At 39.8% G+C, this 16883-nt stretch overlaps 1 protein-coding gene across 2 annotated transcripts in view; it reads left to right on the top strand.

Annotated features, from left to right (window-relative positions):
• Positions 1-7391: 7391 nt before the first annotated feature.
• cica (capicua transcriptional repressor a) overlaps positions 7392-16883 on the top strand; it is a 91335-nt gene continuing 81843 nt past the window's right edge. For both annotated transcript variants that reach the window (XM_072448198.1, XM_072448197.1), the window contains exon 1: positions 7392-7587. The gene's annotated coding sequence lies outside the window, so the exon portion shown is untranslated. The remainder of the gene's footprint in view (positions 7588-16883) is intronic.

Genomic DNA, 16883 nt, shown 5'->3' with positions numbered 1-16883 from the left:
CTGGTGGTATTCAGAGTTTTCTTTTCTAAAATCAAAGGAATGCATTTGATCACACAAATTAAGTTTTGAACGGAAAAAAAAATTAATTAATATTTCTTATGGTGAGAACATGTGCCATTTGTCCTTAATCAGTGGTATAATAATGCATAACAAACGATTTAATCAATATAAAGCTGTTTAAATCCTATGTTGTTTACACTACCGTATTTTCCGGACTATAGGTGGCATCGGACTATAAGTTGCACCGGCCAAAAAATGCATAATAGAGAAGAAAAAAACATGTATAAGTCGCACTGGAGTATGAAATGCTGTTGCAAGTGTTAAAATAACAAATAATATCACATATAAGTCGCTCCGGTGTATAAGTATTTAAGTATAAATTATGAAAAAAGGTGCGACTTATAGTCCTGAAAATACGGTATAATCTAATCTAAAGTGTTCAACTAAATACGTTTATAAGGACACAGCGGCTATAATTACGTGCACACACAAAAGCCTGATCATGATCTGATTTCTGGAGTTTTCAGATAATTGAAATGTCACGTAAACACTTGAGTAATCTGATTTCTTTCAGATTGTTCACACCTGTGCAAGGAAAAAAACGAAAAAACAGACAAAAACAAGAGAGAAAGAGATGGAAAGAGTCTGAAATGCATTGTACTTTGTCTTCCGAATACAGTTACGCTAGAAATACATTTATTAACTGACACTGGTGTTTTTGGTGATCAGATTTCTCTTGTGCACAGATAAACACACTAATTATTGCGTTATCTGATTCTACTCGATAGATTTTTACTTGTGCAAACTGTAAACGCGCCCATCATCATTCACGAAAAGCCAGATTAAAGTGTCCAGACACCAAATGCATCTTTACCATCTGAATAAAAACAGTCGACCACATTTAGTGTCAGTCGCCACAGACCGATTAATCGACTGCAGAACTTACCGCAGCCATATTATGTACTTATTTGAATACACAATAATGCGACGCTACTGGACTTTGACTCGTCGTGCAAACTGTAACTGTGACATCACGCGCTGATCGTGGCATCATCGCCCGTGCGTGACCATCTCTGATATCTGCAGGCCCTCCTTCCCCGCTCGCCCGTGTGCGTGCGCGCTCGTTATGCCCGTGTAATTACAGCGAGCGGGGAGGCCCAGCGTGTGAATATGGGTCACAGTCGGGAGCTGTAATCCCAGCGTCAGGACCAATTTACTCCGCGGGACTTCTCTCTCTCTCTCTCTTTCTCCTCTTCCTGTTCAGGCCCGAGCTGATGGCAACAAGCGCGATGACCTCACCGACGCGCGCGCTCATTGGCCCGCGCGTAGCAACCCGCCGCGGCCAATCGGGGCCGATCTGATTAGCTGGAAGGGCGGGGGAGAAAAGGAGAAAAGGAGCAGAGAGTTTGTGTGTTTGAGCTTCGACCTGTGGCTCGGAGGGAAAGACACGGAGCTGAAAGAACTGTCTATTAGCTCCAAAAGATGATGCGGCGTGAGAGATGTGTTGACGGTGAAGAGAAAGTGTGCTCTTTGTCTGTAAAGATCCTGGACGAGAGCTGCAAGACGCGGCAGGAAAATGGGAAACAAATCTTAAATTTAGAGGTGTCAATTTGAAACCTCTTCTTCTGTTGTTTAGTTACTCAAATGTGAGAATCATCACAGTGTTCCTATAAAAAAATAAGGGACGCTTGCTTCATTTTGTGGACATTTTTGTAGCAATAAAATATGTATTGAGAGGACTTTGGAAATCTCATTTAGTATTTGAGGAAACTGGATCCAACTGAAAATTGAATTTAAAAACTCTACCGTATTTTCACACCTTTTTTCATAGTTTTGGCCGGGGTGCGACTTATACTTATATTTATACTTATATACTTATACTCCAGTGCGACTTATATATGTTTTTTTCTTCTCTATTATGCTTTTTTTGGTGCGACTGAGAGTCTGGAAAATACGGTAGGTGAAATGTGAATAAATCAGGTTTAGAATGAGATATGATCAAATCCATCCGTATGGGCTTTCAAAAATCATATTAAGTACAAGATTATACAATTTAGTGTGTTGATCTTTACGTCTCTGGGAGAAAAATGCATTTTGAGAAAACGGTCTATGAAGTATCAGTGTCCCATATAAATCCACAGTTGCAAGTGGGTTAAATAAAATAATAAAACGTCAAAACCAGGACTTATCGTCCAATAAATGAAACTATAAACAATATTTTTGGCTCTCTCTTGAACGTGTGCCTCTTTTCTTTGCTCTATCTTGTTAATATGTTCAAACTTCACCAGTAGAAGGTAAAATTATTCTTTATTTATCACAAGATTTTCAAGTTTCAATATTTTGTCCCTTATTGTGATATTTTCTGTAACAATATAACGCACCTCAAAACTGCGTTATCGTGACTGGCCTATAACGAACATAAGGCAACAAATACAGACATAAAACAGTAGTGAGGATCAAAAGAAAATACTCAAAGGCAAAAACGTAACAGCCAAAAAAAAACCTGGACAAGACGTAAGAATTATAAAACTGTCTTCAAACCGGTCCTTCAAATCCCCCATAATGCCTCACTGCGGAGCATTCTCGCCCACATTTGCACACACTATCTCTGTAACGATTACTACTATTATATGACTGACATCAATACAGCTAATTACTAAGCGGGGTTGTATTTATTACATAACGCGGCCGCAGTCGAGCAGCTGTGGAACCGACGCGCTGCAATTAACGCTCGAGCTGCACGTTTCCCCCGAACACAAACCACTACACGTTTAATCATCTCTACTATGTCCAGATTATTAACCGCGATCGCTCAAGTCACATTATAGTCGTGAATAGAATGTCACGATATCGAATTTCAGTCTTATGATTATTGTGAAGGGGGAAAAAACATCATGATTTAACGATTATTCGCGATTATTGAGATTGTGACCAAATAAAAGTGAAATATTTAATTTTCTTTCGTTCCCGTGGTCTTAACATGTTTCTGTTCCTCATGTTTGTGAGCGGCTTTACAAAAATGTACTTTCTGAAAGACAAAATAATGATACATTTGATCAAATAAAGTTCTTTACATTTAGGCCTATTTTTTGGGCTCATATTGAACAAAAAATACTTAATTTTGCCTTTAAAATGGTCACGATTATAATTTTTTTGTTCTTGTGATTATAATGACCTGAATAATCACAATGATCAATTAACTTAATAATTGTGACATCCCTAATTGTAAAGAAAATAAAAAATTCAAAAATCTTGACAATTTTAGAAGCAAAATTAAGCAAAGATACATTTAAAAAAAATATATATATATATTTATATATATATATATATATATATATATATATATATATATATATATATATATATATATAAAAAGAACGTTTTTTTGTTTGTTTTTTTGTCCGGCTGTTTTTGTCACATTAGTTAAAGGCGGTATGGACGATTTTTCGGCGATTTCAGAACGCAGGTGGAAGTGCGCATGCGCACTCCCCCGTGTGGACTGATACAACACACACGTGCGTTTGTTTATTAGCGCAACAGAGCGCATCGCATCTCTCGTCTCCTGTAGATTTCTGTCCACTTCTGCGTCAGCTCGAACTGTCTTTCTCCATCTTCATTTGCCCCGTACACTGAGGGAACTATATTATGATAGATCCATGCGCTTAGGCACACAGAAACGTGGGGACGAGCCTGACGCGGCTGCAGGTGAGCGATAGGTGCGTTTTATGATTGATACGTGGCAGGACAAATGATTTATCCACGCCATGAGGAAATATGATAAAAAAATTTGCTGAAAAAAATCGTCCATTCCACCTTTAAGTTATTCACAAACTTGAATTGGAATTAATGAAAATTTTATATTTCACAGTTGTTTGGTCTCAGTAATCGTGAATATTCGTTAAATCGAGAACAAGTGAACTAAACCAGATGAAACAAGTACAAGTGTGAACACGGACTAGAACAAGACCAAAACAAGTGAACTAAACCAGATGAAACAAGTACAAGTGTGAACACGGACTAGAACAAGACCAAAACAAGTGAACTAAACCAGGATCAAACAAGTACAAGTGTGAACACGGACTAGAACAAGACCAAAACAAGTGAACTAAACCAGGATCAAACAAGTACAAGTGTGAACACGGACTAGAACAAGACCAAAACAAGTGAACTAAACCAGGATCAAACAAGTACAAGTGTGAACACAGACTAGAACAAGACCAAAACAAGTGAACTAAACCAGGATCAAACAAGTACAAGTCTGAACACGGACTAGAACAAGACCAAAACAAGTGAACTAAACCGGGATCAAACAAGTACAAGTCTGAACACAGACTAGAACAAGACCAAAACAAGTGAACTAAACCAGGATCAAACAAGTACAAGTGTGAACACGGACTAGAACAAGACCAAAACAAGTGAACTAAACCAGGATCAAACAAGTACAAGTGTGAACACGGACTAGAACAAGACCAAAACAAGTGAACTAAACCAGGATCAAACAAGTACAAGTGTGAACACAGACTAGAACAAGACCAAAACAAGTGAACTAAACCAGGATCAAACAAGTACAAGTCTGAACACGGACTAGAACAAGACCAAAACAAGTGAACTAAACCGGGATCAAACAAGTACAAGTCTGAACACAGACTAGAACAAGACCAAAACAAGTGAACTAAACCGGGATCAAACAAGTACAAGTGTGAACACGGACTAGAACAAGACCAAAACAAGTGAACTAAACCAGGATCAAACAAGTACAAGTCTGAACACGGACTAGAACAAGACCAAAACAAGTGAACTAAACCAGGATCAAACAAGTACAAGTGTGAACACGGACTAGAACAAGACCAAAACAAGTGAACTAAACCAGGATCAAACAAGTACAAGTGTGAACACAGACTAGAACAAGACCAAAACAAGTGAACTAAACCAGGATCAAACAAGTACAAGTGTGAACACGGACTAGAACAAGACCAAAACAAGTGAACTAAACTAGGATCAAACAAGTACAAGTCTGAACGACGACTAGAACAAGACCAAAACAAGTGAACTAAACCAGGATCAAACAAGTACAAGTGTGAACACAGACTAGAACAAGACCAAAACAAGTGAACTAAACCAGGATCAAACAAGTACAAGTGTGAACACGGACTAGAACAAGACCAAAACAAGTGAACTAAACCAGGATCAAACAAGTACAAGTGTGAACACGGACTAGAACAAGACCAAAACAAGTGAACTAAACCGGGATCAAACAAGTACAAGTGTGAACACGGACTAGAACAAGACCAAAACAAGTGAACTAAACCGGGATCAAACAAGTACAAGTGTGAACACAGACTAGAACAAGACCAAAACAAGTGAACTAAACCAGGATCAAACAAGTACAAGTGTGAACACGGACTAGAACAAGACCAAAACAAGTGAACTAAACCAGGATCAAACAAGTACAAGTGTGAACACGGACTAGAACAAGACCAAAACAAGTGAACTAAACCAGGATCAAACAAGTACAAGTGTGAACACGGACTAGAACAAGACCAAAACAAGTGAACTAAACCAGGATCAAACAAGTACAAGTGTGAACACAGACTAGAACAAGACCAAAACAAGTGAACTAAACCAGGATCAAACAAGTACAAGTGTGAACACGGACTAGAACAAGACCAAAACAAGTGAACTAAACCAGGATCAAACAAGTACAAGTGTGAACACGGACTAGAACAAGACCAAAACAAGTGAACTAAGATTAAACAAGTGTCTACCTGTCTTTGACAGTTATTTGGCAAACTATGGCTCTTCGTCGTCAACCATGCGAAATGGAACTACACCAGGACTAAACCTGGAACTTAAACATGAACAAGGCCGGGACTAAATCAGGACCAAATCAAAAACCTAATCAAAGAATTAAACTGGGCTCAAACCAGGGCCAAGCAAATACAAGTGTGAATCCAAAGACAACATTTTACTACAATTAGACTGCGCGATTCAACAAACTTACGTCATATTCAGTTGTTGTTTTTAGATGACACGTTCTCTGGCTGTCGCTGTTGTCTGGGCGCTAGGGAAACCCCTGGTACTTTCTGCATGGGTTTTATAATGTCACCCAGGGCTAACCTAAAACTAACGCTTCACTAGGAAACAAACCAAGAATAAACTACTACTGAAACTGTAACCACTCTCATCAAACGCTTTCATCACTGCACATAAACGGGCAATGTAATTAAACAATTTTATTACAGAGAGAGGCTATTCCGTGTTGAGGCTGCAGTGGAAATATGCAGTGAAAGAAAAAGGTTTCCTGTAAACCTCAGCTTGGCGCTCGCAGACATTGTTATCATATTTGACATTTTGAGTGAAGCAGCAGCAGTATGAATAGCTTCAAGTTGACCGTAATGGGTAGAAAATTATACATTCTGCAATGACGTATTTGTGTGTAGTCGATTATGAAATAAACCGATTTTATCAGGTTGAACAATTGCTGTATTTGTAGTGTACATTGAGAGATTTTTGAATCCAGACTTTTTAATTAAGATTACGTACAATTAAAGTGTATTTTTGCTTGAAATCTGAAATTGTTTGTACGTTTTATGATATTGTGATTTAATAATGCCCCTGTCTTTGCTATAAAATGTATTTTGGCATGTGTTTTAGAGTCTGTCGTCAGGCACAGGTTTACAGTGGTGCAAAAGCGTGCATTTAATGGCAGAGTAATGCCTTTGACCTCCTTTGAAACACGGCGGCACCGTCAGACTATTTGGCTTGTGCCTGGGCTTTTGGATATAGAATATTTACGAATAAAGTGTATTATTGATAAAAATCTGAAATAGTTTATTCTTTTTTGACATTTTTATTCATTAATGCTGCTGTTTTTGCTGTTGTAAGAGTTTTTGTGTGTGTGTTAGGGTCTCTATAGTTCAGATAACGAATAATCAAAACATAATTACGATTAATATAACAGTCGACTACGATTATTCAGATTAATCGTCACAGCCCTGTACGTTATTGTCCCCTTAATGCACGAGAATGAGCCGCGTGACTTTCTCCTCGCACACGCTGTACTTTCACCTCCCGTTGAAGCGCGTGCGGCGCCCATAGCCCCGTTTGCGTGTGTCTACGGTGTTTATTATGGTGTTTACGGTGTTTACGGTGTTCACGGGCTCGGGCTCCTTCATTCCTCCACTGTGGCCGTGGCCCCGCCTCGCGCGCGCTCCCATTGGCCGCCGCAGCCTCGCTCTCCTAACAGCTGTTCAGTGTTTTCCCACACCGCCATTGGCCGGCACCGCGCGTCGATCAGTTTCACTTTGACACGTGTCCCCGCCCCCGTGCGTGCTCCGCGCCGTCCCATTGGCTACTGTACGGCTCCGCGCGTCGCCATTGGACGCGTCCGCTGGTTGTCAAGGCTTTGGGGCTTCATTCACCATTTTGCGACTGTAGTGTAGAATGCACAGGGCAGGAGTTTTCCTCCTTTTAAGTTGCTTTGCCGGAGAAACATGAACCGTCGCTGATTGGCAACGGCGCGCTACCGGCCCCACTGCCCTATTTTACCCCGCGGAGGCCCCAGCGCACCGGTCCGGACCCGCTCCGGTGAGTATTGCCCGAGACAAAATCTTTGCTCTCTGCAGCACTGCGGCTCAGGCTTGTGTTGTGCCCGATGAGCTCCGATGCTAATGCACGTTTACCGCGGCCACAAGCTGCGTTAGCCCGCGCGGCACTGTCGTGGCCCCGGAGCGAGGAGCCGAGCGCGGACGCGGTGTCATCTGCGTCAAAGGGAGCGGTGCGGAGAGACGCCGCGCGCTCGAAACTTTTCCACTAGAAATACATTCAACGCCATAACTGCCTCTGGACTTCCTACAACAACACTTTTTCCCTCCGGGATCTCGCCCGCGTCGTCGCCGCCGACACGCCACGACTCCCCGGTGACACCCGTCCGCCGCCGCGCTCGCGTGTTTATCCCCGTAGCGCGTGCGTAAAAACGTTGTTGAATAGTCATGTTTGTCCGATGGGCTCCGCGGCGGGCCTAGCTAGTCCGCGGCCACCTTTTGACACTCGCGCGATCCCGTCTCTCGCGCACCCGAAACGCGTCGCGGATCAGCCCCGTTTTCCTCGTCCCGCAAACTTGTCCCGGTAAAGCCCGGGGGGGGGGGGATGGGTACGGGGACTTTGTGGAGAGGTTGTGTCGGTGCGAAGTGGCTCGGCAAAGTTAACGCGAGCGTCCCGGGCGGATGGACGCGCGGCATTACGGCGTCTCAAAGTGGTTCTTTTTCGCCGCGCGCGCGGGGGGGGACTTCTTTCAGCGGGGCCTGAGCGCGCGCGCGCGCCTGGTTCCGCCGGGGCCTGGACGGTGCCCCGCGCGCCACGGCCTTCAGTTGCGTGCGTGCGCGGGGGAGCGGATCGGCTCGTAGTCGCGGGTCCTACGACTACGGCGCACACACGCACACGTAGGTGACGACACGGGAGGAGTTCGGGGCCTTTTCCGCGTGATAAAAAGTCAGGACCCGGCGATCTGCTGTTTTCTTCTTCTTCTTCTTCTTCTTCTTCTTCTTCTTCTTCTTCTTCTTCTTCTTCTTCTTCTTCTTCTTCTTCTTCTTCTTCTTCTTCTTCTTCTTCTTCTTCTTCTTCTTCTTCTTCTTCTTCTTCTTCTTCTTCTTCTTCTTCTTCTTCTTCTTCTTCTTCTTCTTCTTCTTCTTCTTCTTCTTCTTCTTCTTCTTCTTCTTCTTCTTCTTCTTCTTCTTCTTCTTCTTCTTCTTCTTCTTCTTCTTCTTCTTCTTCTTCTTCTTCTTCTTCTTCTTCTTCTTCTTCTTCTTCTTCTTCTTCTTCTTCTTCTTCTTCTTCTTCTTCTTCTTCTTCTTCTTCTTCTTCTTCTTCTTCTTCTTCTTCTTCTTCTTCTTCTTCTTCTTCTTCTTCTTCTTCTTCTTCTTCTTCTTCTTCTTCTTCTTCTTCTTCTTCTTCTTCTTCTTCTTCTTCTTCTTCTTCTTCTTCTTCTGCTCGTGAATAATGCACCGATGGCTAAGCACTTTAATGTGTTATTACTTATGCAAAGCTGTGTAACAAGCTATTGATGCAACGTAAAGCAGCTGACGGTGGAGCTTTTATTATAGCCTCATGTTCACAGAGATGACTGACCACGGAGCTCCCGCTTTGATCACTTTATACATCACGCGCGCGCTATATGTTTTATTTAATGGCAAGTTTATTTGTAGAGCACAATTCATAAGCAAGGCAATTCGAAAGGGCTTCACACAACAGGGGAAATATGCATTAAACGGGGGAAAAAGGCATTAAAGAGGGAAAAAAAGGCCTTATACAGGGGGAAAATGCATTAAATTGGAACAAAATGCATAAAACAGAGGGAAAATGCATTAAACAGGGAAAAATTTCATAAAACAGGGGGAAAAAATGCATTATACAGGGGTAGACATGCCTAAAACAGGGGAAAACATGCATAACATGGGAAAAAATGCATTAAACAGGGGGGGAAATGCATTGAAACGTTTATTATTTTATTTATTGAACTAATATTTGGACTTAAATTCCCTTGTACAAGCTTATGATCTACTATTACTGTATATTTTCTAATAGATGTAGATCCGACCGTTAACACTGGGACTAAACTGTAACCACGAAACACTCGCATGTCACATTTGTAGTAGTAGTAGTAGTAGTAGTAGTAGTAGTAGTAGTAGTAGTAGTAGTAGTAGTAGTAGTAGTAGTAGTAGTAGTAGTAGTAGTAGTAGTAGTAGTAGTAGTAGTAGTAGTAGTAGAGTTTAGCCCTGGGTTTAGTCCCGTGTTTAGACTGGTGTGGCGTGTGTAAGTGTTGAACGCGCCCTCGGGCATAAAACACTCTCCGACGTGCTAAACACACACCCCAACGTTAGACTCGTCCTAATATAGAATGAAACAAGTCATTAGTTCTGGGTTCACTATTGAAGACACCGTCGTTACACATTTACTCATGTGACGGTGACTCTGCATATCCCATAACGCTCAAAACCATTACATTGACTCGGGTTATTGTGACGTGACTGTAAGGACGGACCCGTTTTCTGCAGCCGAGCGTGGATGATGGATGTTCGAGCGCGATGCTAAACGTTTCGTACCAGAACAAAATGTTGTTTGAACTCGAACGCTTACGGAGCGATTTCCTTACTCCCTTTTATACCAGACAATATCATAAACAGGAACTGGGGTCAAGAGGTTTCATTTTTCTTTTTTTTTTTGATGATGATATTTCAATTTTTATACAAAGGAATTGCCTGAATTGAGCTTGACAAAAGATTTAGGTTTGTTTTGTAGAAAATATAGACAAAACACAAGATCCAAAGACAGTTTTGTGTGTTTCAAGGCTTCTTACATCATCACAAATACCGTATTTTCCGGACTATAAGTTGCACCTTTTTTTCATAGTTTTGGCCGTGATGTGACTTATACTTATACTTATATTTATACCTATATACTTATACTCCAGAGAGACTTATATGTGATATTTTTTGTTATTTTCACACTTAAAACCGCATTTCATACTCTAGTGCGACTTATATATGTTTTTTTTTTTCTCTATTACCTTATTTTCTGGAGTATAAGTCGCACCAGCCAATGCATAATAGAGAAGAAAAAAAACATATATATAAGTCGCACTGGAGGATAAAATGCGGTTGCAAGTGTGAAAATAACAACAAATATCACATATAAGTCGATCCGGAGTATAAGTATAAGTATATATGTATAAATATAAGTATAAGTCGCACCCCGGCCAAAACTATGAAAAAAGGTACGACTTATAGTCCGGAAAATACGGTACACGGAAAACAATAGGATTCACTGTCTATTTGCAGGAACATAAAAAGGGCATTAGTTAAGCTTGCTTTTGAAAACGACATGAGCATAAATGGGTTGTACGCTGATACCGTCGCGTCCTGCTAGCGTGTCAGAGACTTAAGCCTCTCAACCGTTTACATGCGTGTCATTCTCATTCTATAGAGTGGTACGAGTGGTTGTACGGCTCCGACGCGAATGTATTACGCCCGTTTCACCGACACTATCTACATCGGCGCCGGTCAATTCAAAAGGAGCTGTTGTAATTTACTGGCGCTACATAAATTAGCATAAGCGCAATCTCTCTGAGTGGAGCCCGCGCGTTCTTTTTACGCCATATCGACGCTTCGTTTGAGAAGTGGTGAGTGTACGTTTCTTTCCCCCCCGTCTAAATTAAATCATTTGTACCGTTACTGTACAGAGGGGTTGTTTATTCTGTACCAGAGATTAGAGGTAGGGAAAATGCAAAGGTGTTAAAGGTTGCTGTCGTTTCATTGCCTTTTAACGCATCAACGACACCTGTAATTGGGGAAAAAATGCAATGTATTCAAGTCAAATGCCTTAAAAAACGGTTTCCACAAAAACTATTGGGTGATAAGATATTATAGCTTAAGAAAATTCACAGGAAACTTATTTGACAACTAATTACATTGTACCTATGACCGTCTACTGCTATCACAGGTCCAAACTAGGTCACGACACTACTACCGTATTTTCCGCACTATAAGTCGCACCAGCCAAAAAATGCATAATAAAAACATATTTAAGTTGCACTGGAGTATGAAATGCGGTTGCAAGTGTGAAAATAACAAATAATATCACATATAAGTCGCTCCGGAGTATAAGTATATAAGTATAAATATAAGTATAAGTCGCACCCCGGCAAAAACTATGAAAAAGGTGCGACTTATAGTCCGGAAAATACGGTATTATTTTACTTGTTTAGCACACATAACGTTAGTTTTTCTGCTTTACACTTTATTTCAGGTACACATATTCAAATCTTACAACTGCTATAATTGTAAGTGCATGTAAGAGCTTTGTTTTATGCTAATTCATATTCATGTATGTGTTAATGTGCTGCTAATTAGCAATTTACTGCACTTACTAATATTATCATTATCATTCAAACTGCAAAACTGTTCAAACTGCAAAACTGTTACTGTTTTGCGTTCTTCTGTTCACTCGTGACACTGTACAGGAACATGTAAATATGTATTCTGTTTTTACTGGGGTTTAGCTGATAAAAATGAAGATTTATAATATTTATTCTTATTGCGGTACGTATGGTTATTATTAGATTTTTGTTTTTGAGTACTTTATTTCATTTTTGCATGTCTGTAACTAAAATCATTTCCTTCAGATTCTGATTACTTATTAGTATAATGCTTTTGTAACTGCATTTTATTTCAGTGAGTTGCCCGACCTGTAGGGGGCACTTTAAAACATTTTGTACATGATTGACATGATGACACTAAATATATTTTGAATTTTGCTATAAATTATAAAAACTTTATCACCGAATAGCACCTTTTTATAGGTTTATAATTCACTTCCTGTTTAAAATGGATGACATCACACAAGGAAATTACCCAACAAACTCTCGGGAAAAAAATTGTCTAATGTTTGTTTTTATTCAACAAATAAAAATATATGAGAGTGAATTTATTTTGTTGAATTAATGTTTTTAGAGTCCAAAAAGTTGTTTCTTTGTGTAAATTCTTTATAAACTTTGACTGGAATGAGTGTCCCTGGTGTGATGTCACTTCCTGTCATTTTCTACAGATTTTTCTACAAGATTTCTCCTCAAATACTTACTCTATTGGTGTAAACTATCATTTATATGTACAACAGACCAATGTACACCAAATAAAGTCAAAATTAGAACATCGTAAAAACCTGTCAAACGCCCTTTAACATCATACTAATGAGCAGTAATAAGCAGTAATAAGGAGAATATTTTAATATAAAAGTGTCCATAAACGCAAATATATGTAGCAAAAGTAATAAGGCATAAATGTGGGCAGAATAAATACTAATTAACATTGAATTAACCTTACATGCGTGCAATTTATCAGCTCGTTAGATTGTAATAAGTGTAAAATAAAGCATTTTTTCCTCTCCTTCCATCACTTTCATCTGCCTGTCACCTCTGTGCAGTCTGATGTAGCGTCGGGGATCACGCCGAGCCGCGACCTCTACTCCGACGTGACCCTGTCTCTCACCCGCCGCGACACAGGTCCGCCCTGTTTACTGCCGGTTGCTATAGGCGAAGCGCACACACACACATACGCATGATCAAATATTAGACTGGGAACACGCTGTACTACGCTGCATTCACGGCATATTTCAGCAGCGCACGAGGAGCCGTAGTAACAACACTGTGAGGCGTAATCGTTATAGTAGTAGTAGTTGTAGTAGTAGTAGTAGTTGTAGTAGTGCTTTCCTTGACACACAAATCAGTTTTACAGGTTGGCGCAGTATTCGTTACTTAGTCCGTTTACTTAGTTAAGTTTTTTTTTTGTTCCATAGGAGAATTGACTTGGACGCAGCAGCTCAAACATTACAATCTAATAACAAAGACGCACAATAAACGCTGATACGATTCAAAATAACGAAAGAAGCAAAGACATTCGTTTAGAACTGGCGATCCCCTGGTAGGAGGGCGAACGTTTAAAAATTATACCTACTGTATATTTGCCCTGCTGGGTTCAAGTTGTATTCATGGTATTTCCAAATGACAAAAGATAGAATTGAATGGTGTTTTTTGGTGCCACATATTAACTACACATGAATTAGACTTAATAAAGCATGAACAAAGACTTCATTCGTAATTAACAAATCGTGTTGACTATAATAAATAACCCTAGTCGTTATTTGATCATCGTTATCTGGGCTATAGAGGCTAAAACACGTACGAAAAGACCTTTTTCGTAACAAAGACAGCGACAAAAAAGAGAATAATATTTCAGATTTTCACCAATAATACACTTTATTTGTGAATAAAGTGTCACCAGTTCAGCCTTTATTTAATTGGTAATGTACAATAGAATGTATTTGTACTAAAATAATCATTAGTCCTTATTTATTAAGAATTGTTAACTACCGTATTTTCTGCACTATAAGGCGCACTGTCAATGAATGGTCTATTTTCGATCATTTTTCATATATAAGACTACAAACTACACAAAATCACTTCGAGGTCAGTAAACACAACCAGAATTAATCCATATATAAGGCACTGAATTATAAGGCGCACTGTCATTTTTTGAGAAAATTGAATGCTTTTAAGTGCGTCTTATAGTGCGGAAAATACGGTACTTCATCAAGCAGTTAGGATATTTGGAGTTCACTTCAGCCTGAATCATCGGTAATAAACTATCTTCCTGCTTCATTAAGGCGAATAAAATTGGAGGTTACTATAAAGCGTCTTAATGTGTTCTTAAACCATTTTGAATTCACGCTAATGGATTGTGTCATTTGCATTTCAGGCCGCGTGGCATTATCGCCCGTCAATGTGCCATGAACCGTCTGAAATGTGAGGTTAAGAGATGTGATTTTGCTTAAATTTCACACTTTGGTCATAAGCGTGTAGGTGGTGCGAGCCTGAAGTCAGTAACGCTATGAATTATGGATTCAAAGTTAGTTTCAGAGGCCAGCGACAAAAGAACACGGTTCAACTAGTCAATAATCAACTATGACGTGTTCACTATTGGTTTAACGCGTTTCCATTTTCTTTAGGTAAAGTTTGTATCAGGTGCTGCTTGCATTGGGACAAGCCCTTTAATTAATTTCAGCACATTTGTCTTCATAAAAACAAACAATATCCATTTCAAGACCACAATGAGACAAAACACACTTTGTTCCAGACACAGCACAAAACAAAAGTCATTTTTTTTAGTGTTACCATGTGGTCTTGCACTCTAAAACTGCACAGGGACGTTACAGTTTTGTTGTATTTTGCCATTTTGTTTCCTTCAGTATGATTTTGTTCACTAAATTACACCATCATTTTGTATGTGATGACATTTATTTTACCTACAGTGTTTGTTATAGGGATCTCATATTAATCGGTTAATCGATTACTGTGATTATTCAGGAAAAAATAATAATTGTGACCATTTTAAAAGCAAAATGTAGTCTTTTAATTCAATTTACAGAAAAAAAAAGTTGTTTTTTGTCACATTAACTTTATTTTGTCATTCAGAAAGTTTGATTTCATAAAGCTGGTCTCAAACTTGAGGAATAGTAACGTGTTAGACAACATGAATAAAGAATTTAACAAGAGAAAATAAAACATTTAAATCGTGAATAACCATTAAATCATGATGTTTTCTCTCACAATAACGATAAAGTAACTCTAAACTTTGACATCCCCAGTTTGTGAACCCAAGTGTTTCCCGCGGTGACGCTGTCGTGCTGCGTTTGGACCTCTTTACTGTCCGCGTCTATGATTTTGACCCGCACTTGATCCCGCCGCAGCGCCACGTGGGCCAGTCCGGGACAAATTTCGCAAAAAAGAGAGGCGCTTGCATCATTGCGTCTGCGCTCTCCTTATCTCCGGGCCTGACACAGCTGTTGTCCACAGTTCACTCTCATCAGTCGACACACACGGCAAACACTGAGCGGGCACAAGCCTTTACGGAGCCTAAATGAACGTTTAACGTACAGTACAAACGAGGACGGCGGCAGCGCGGGGGTAGCAACGGTTTGAGCCTCATTTCAACCTGTTGCGCGCAGTATACACCAGTTTCTGTCCCGTTACTAGTTGCTATTCTAGTTTTTTTTAATACAATTTGTTTTTTAAAATCGTTTGAATCCATGGATAGTTGTGTCATTGTGTATTTAAACGCAAAACATGAACAATCCATGCTTTTCAGAATGACGATAAATTAGGACCATATTTAAATGTAGTGTCTTTATTGTTGACTGTTTCGTCTGCTGATCAGTGGCATGTCTGTAAAAAAATATACTTTCCCCCTGCGGATTTAGTTTAGTTTATTTTTTTAATGACAGTTTGACGGCGTACAATATACACTAATCTTAACAGGAGAGATGCATTGTTCCAGCTTAGTGCTAATATCCACTTGCAGGATGAATAAAAGTCATTCTGCTTCTGATTCTCATAACAATTTAAAATATGGCTTACATAATATTATATCATGAATAAGTAAAGTACTGAAGGATTAGTGGATGGGTCAAATGCAGAGGACACATTTCTCTGTGGGGACAATAAAGAGTACTTCATCAACTACATTAGGTTTACATCGAAATTATGATTATTACATTATGATGAAGGCGATTAAAGGTGCTGTCGGGCCGAGCGCGGGTGCCGTCGGGTGCGGGTGCTGCCGGGCCGAGCGCGGGTGCCGTCAGGTCTTAACAATGGCCTCAGTGCACGACAGCGCCTTCTAGCTCAGTGTTAGCGTCACTACTTCCTGTCTAATTCTAGCTCCATTGGGTTCATTTCAATTAAATGTATTTTTGTAACGCCCAAAATCACAACAGCAGTTGCCTCGAGGGGTGACAGTGAAAAAACACATTAAACAATGTTCAAACAGATTAAACAATGTTCAAAACAAATGAAACAATGTTAAAACAGATTAAACAATGTTCGCTAAGGGTTTTCGCTAAGTCAGTCTTAAATCATGAAATACTATAAGATCAGGCAGTGACCCTGTATCTGACAACATGTTTAAGACTTTATAAAACAGGAGAATCCTTCACCAAAGGCACAGGTGTTTATAAAGGGACGTGTTTGTTTGGGTGACCAGATTTCTTCAATTTAAAACTGGGACACACTCGAGTTTGGATGGGAAGGGAATAATACAATTGTAAAAAGCGTGGAAAATGAAGGACATGTTTATGCCCTCTGTCCTCTCATGTCTCTTTCACAGATCACCTGTGAGTCACTATAATCTGAGAGACTTTTATCAGTAGAACTGAGTGACTTGTTTGTGTTCTGATTGTTCTAAAAACAGATTTTTTCTATTTTGGCTAAAGAAACAATATATTTACCTCTTTCCGGTTAGCGTATGAAAAACCATGTCCACTGGGACATGTCTTCC

Source organism: Eucyclogobius newberryi, unplaced genomic scaffold (assembly GCF_026437365.1).
Source record: "Eucyclogobius newberryi isolate DKJ021-1_F unplaced genomic scaffold, fEucNew1.0.hap1 SCAF_16, whole genome shotgun sequence".
NCBI classification, from domain to species: Eukaryota; Metazoa; Chordata; class Actinopteri; order Gobiiformes; family Gobiidae; genus Eucyclogobius; species Eucyclogobius newberryi.
This window is presented reverse-complemented; position numbering and strand designations above follow the sequence as displayed.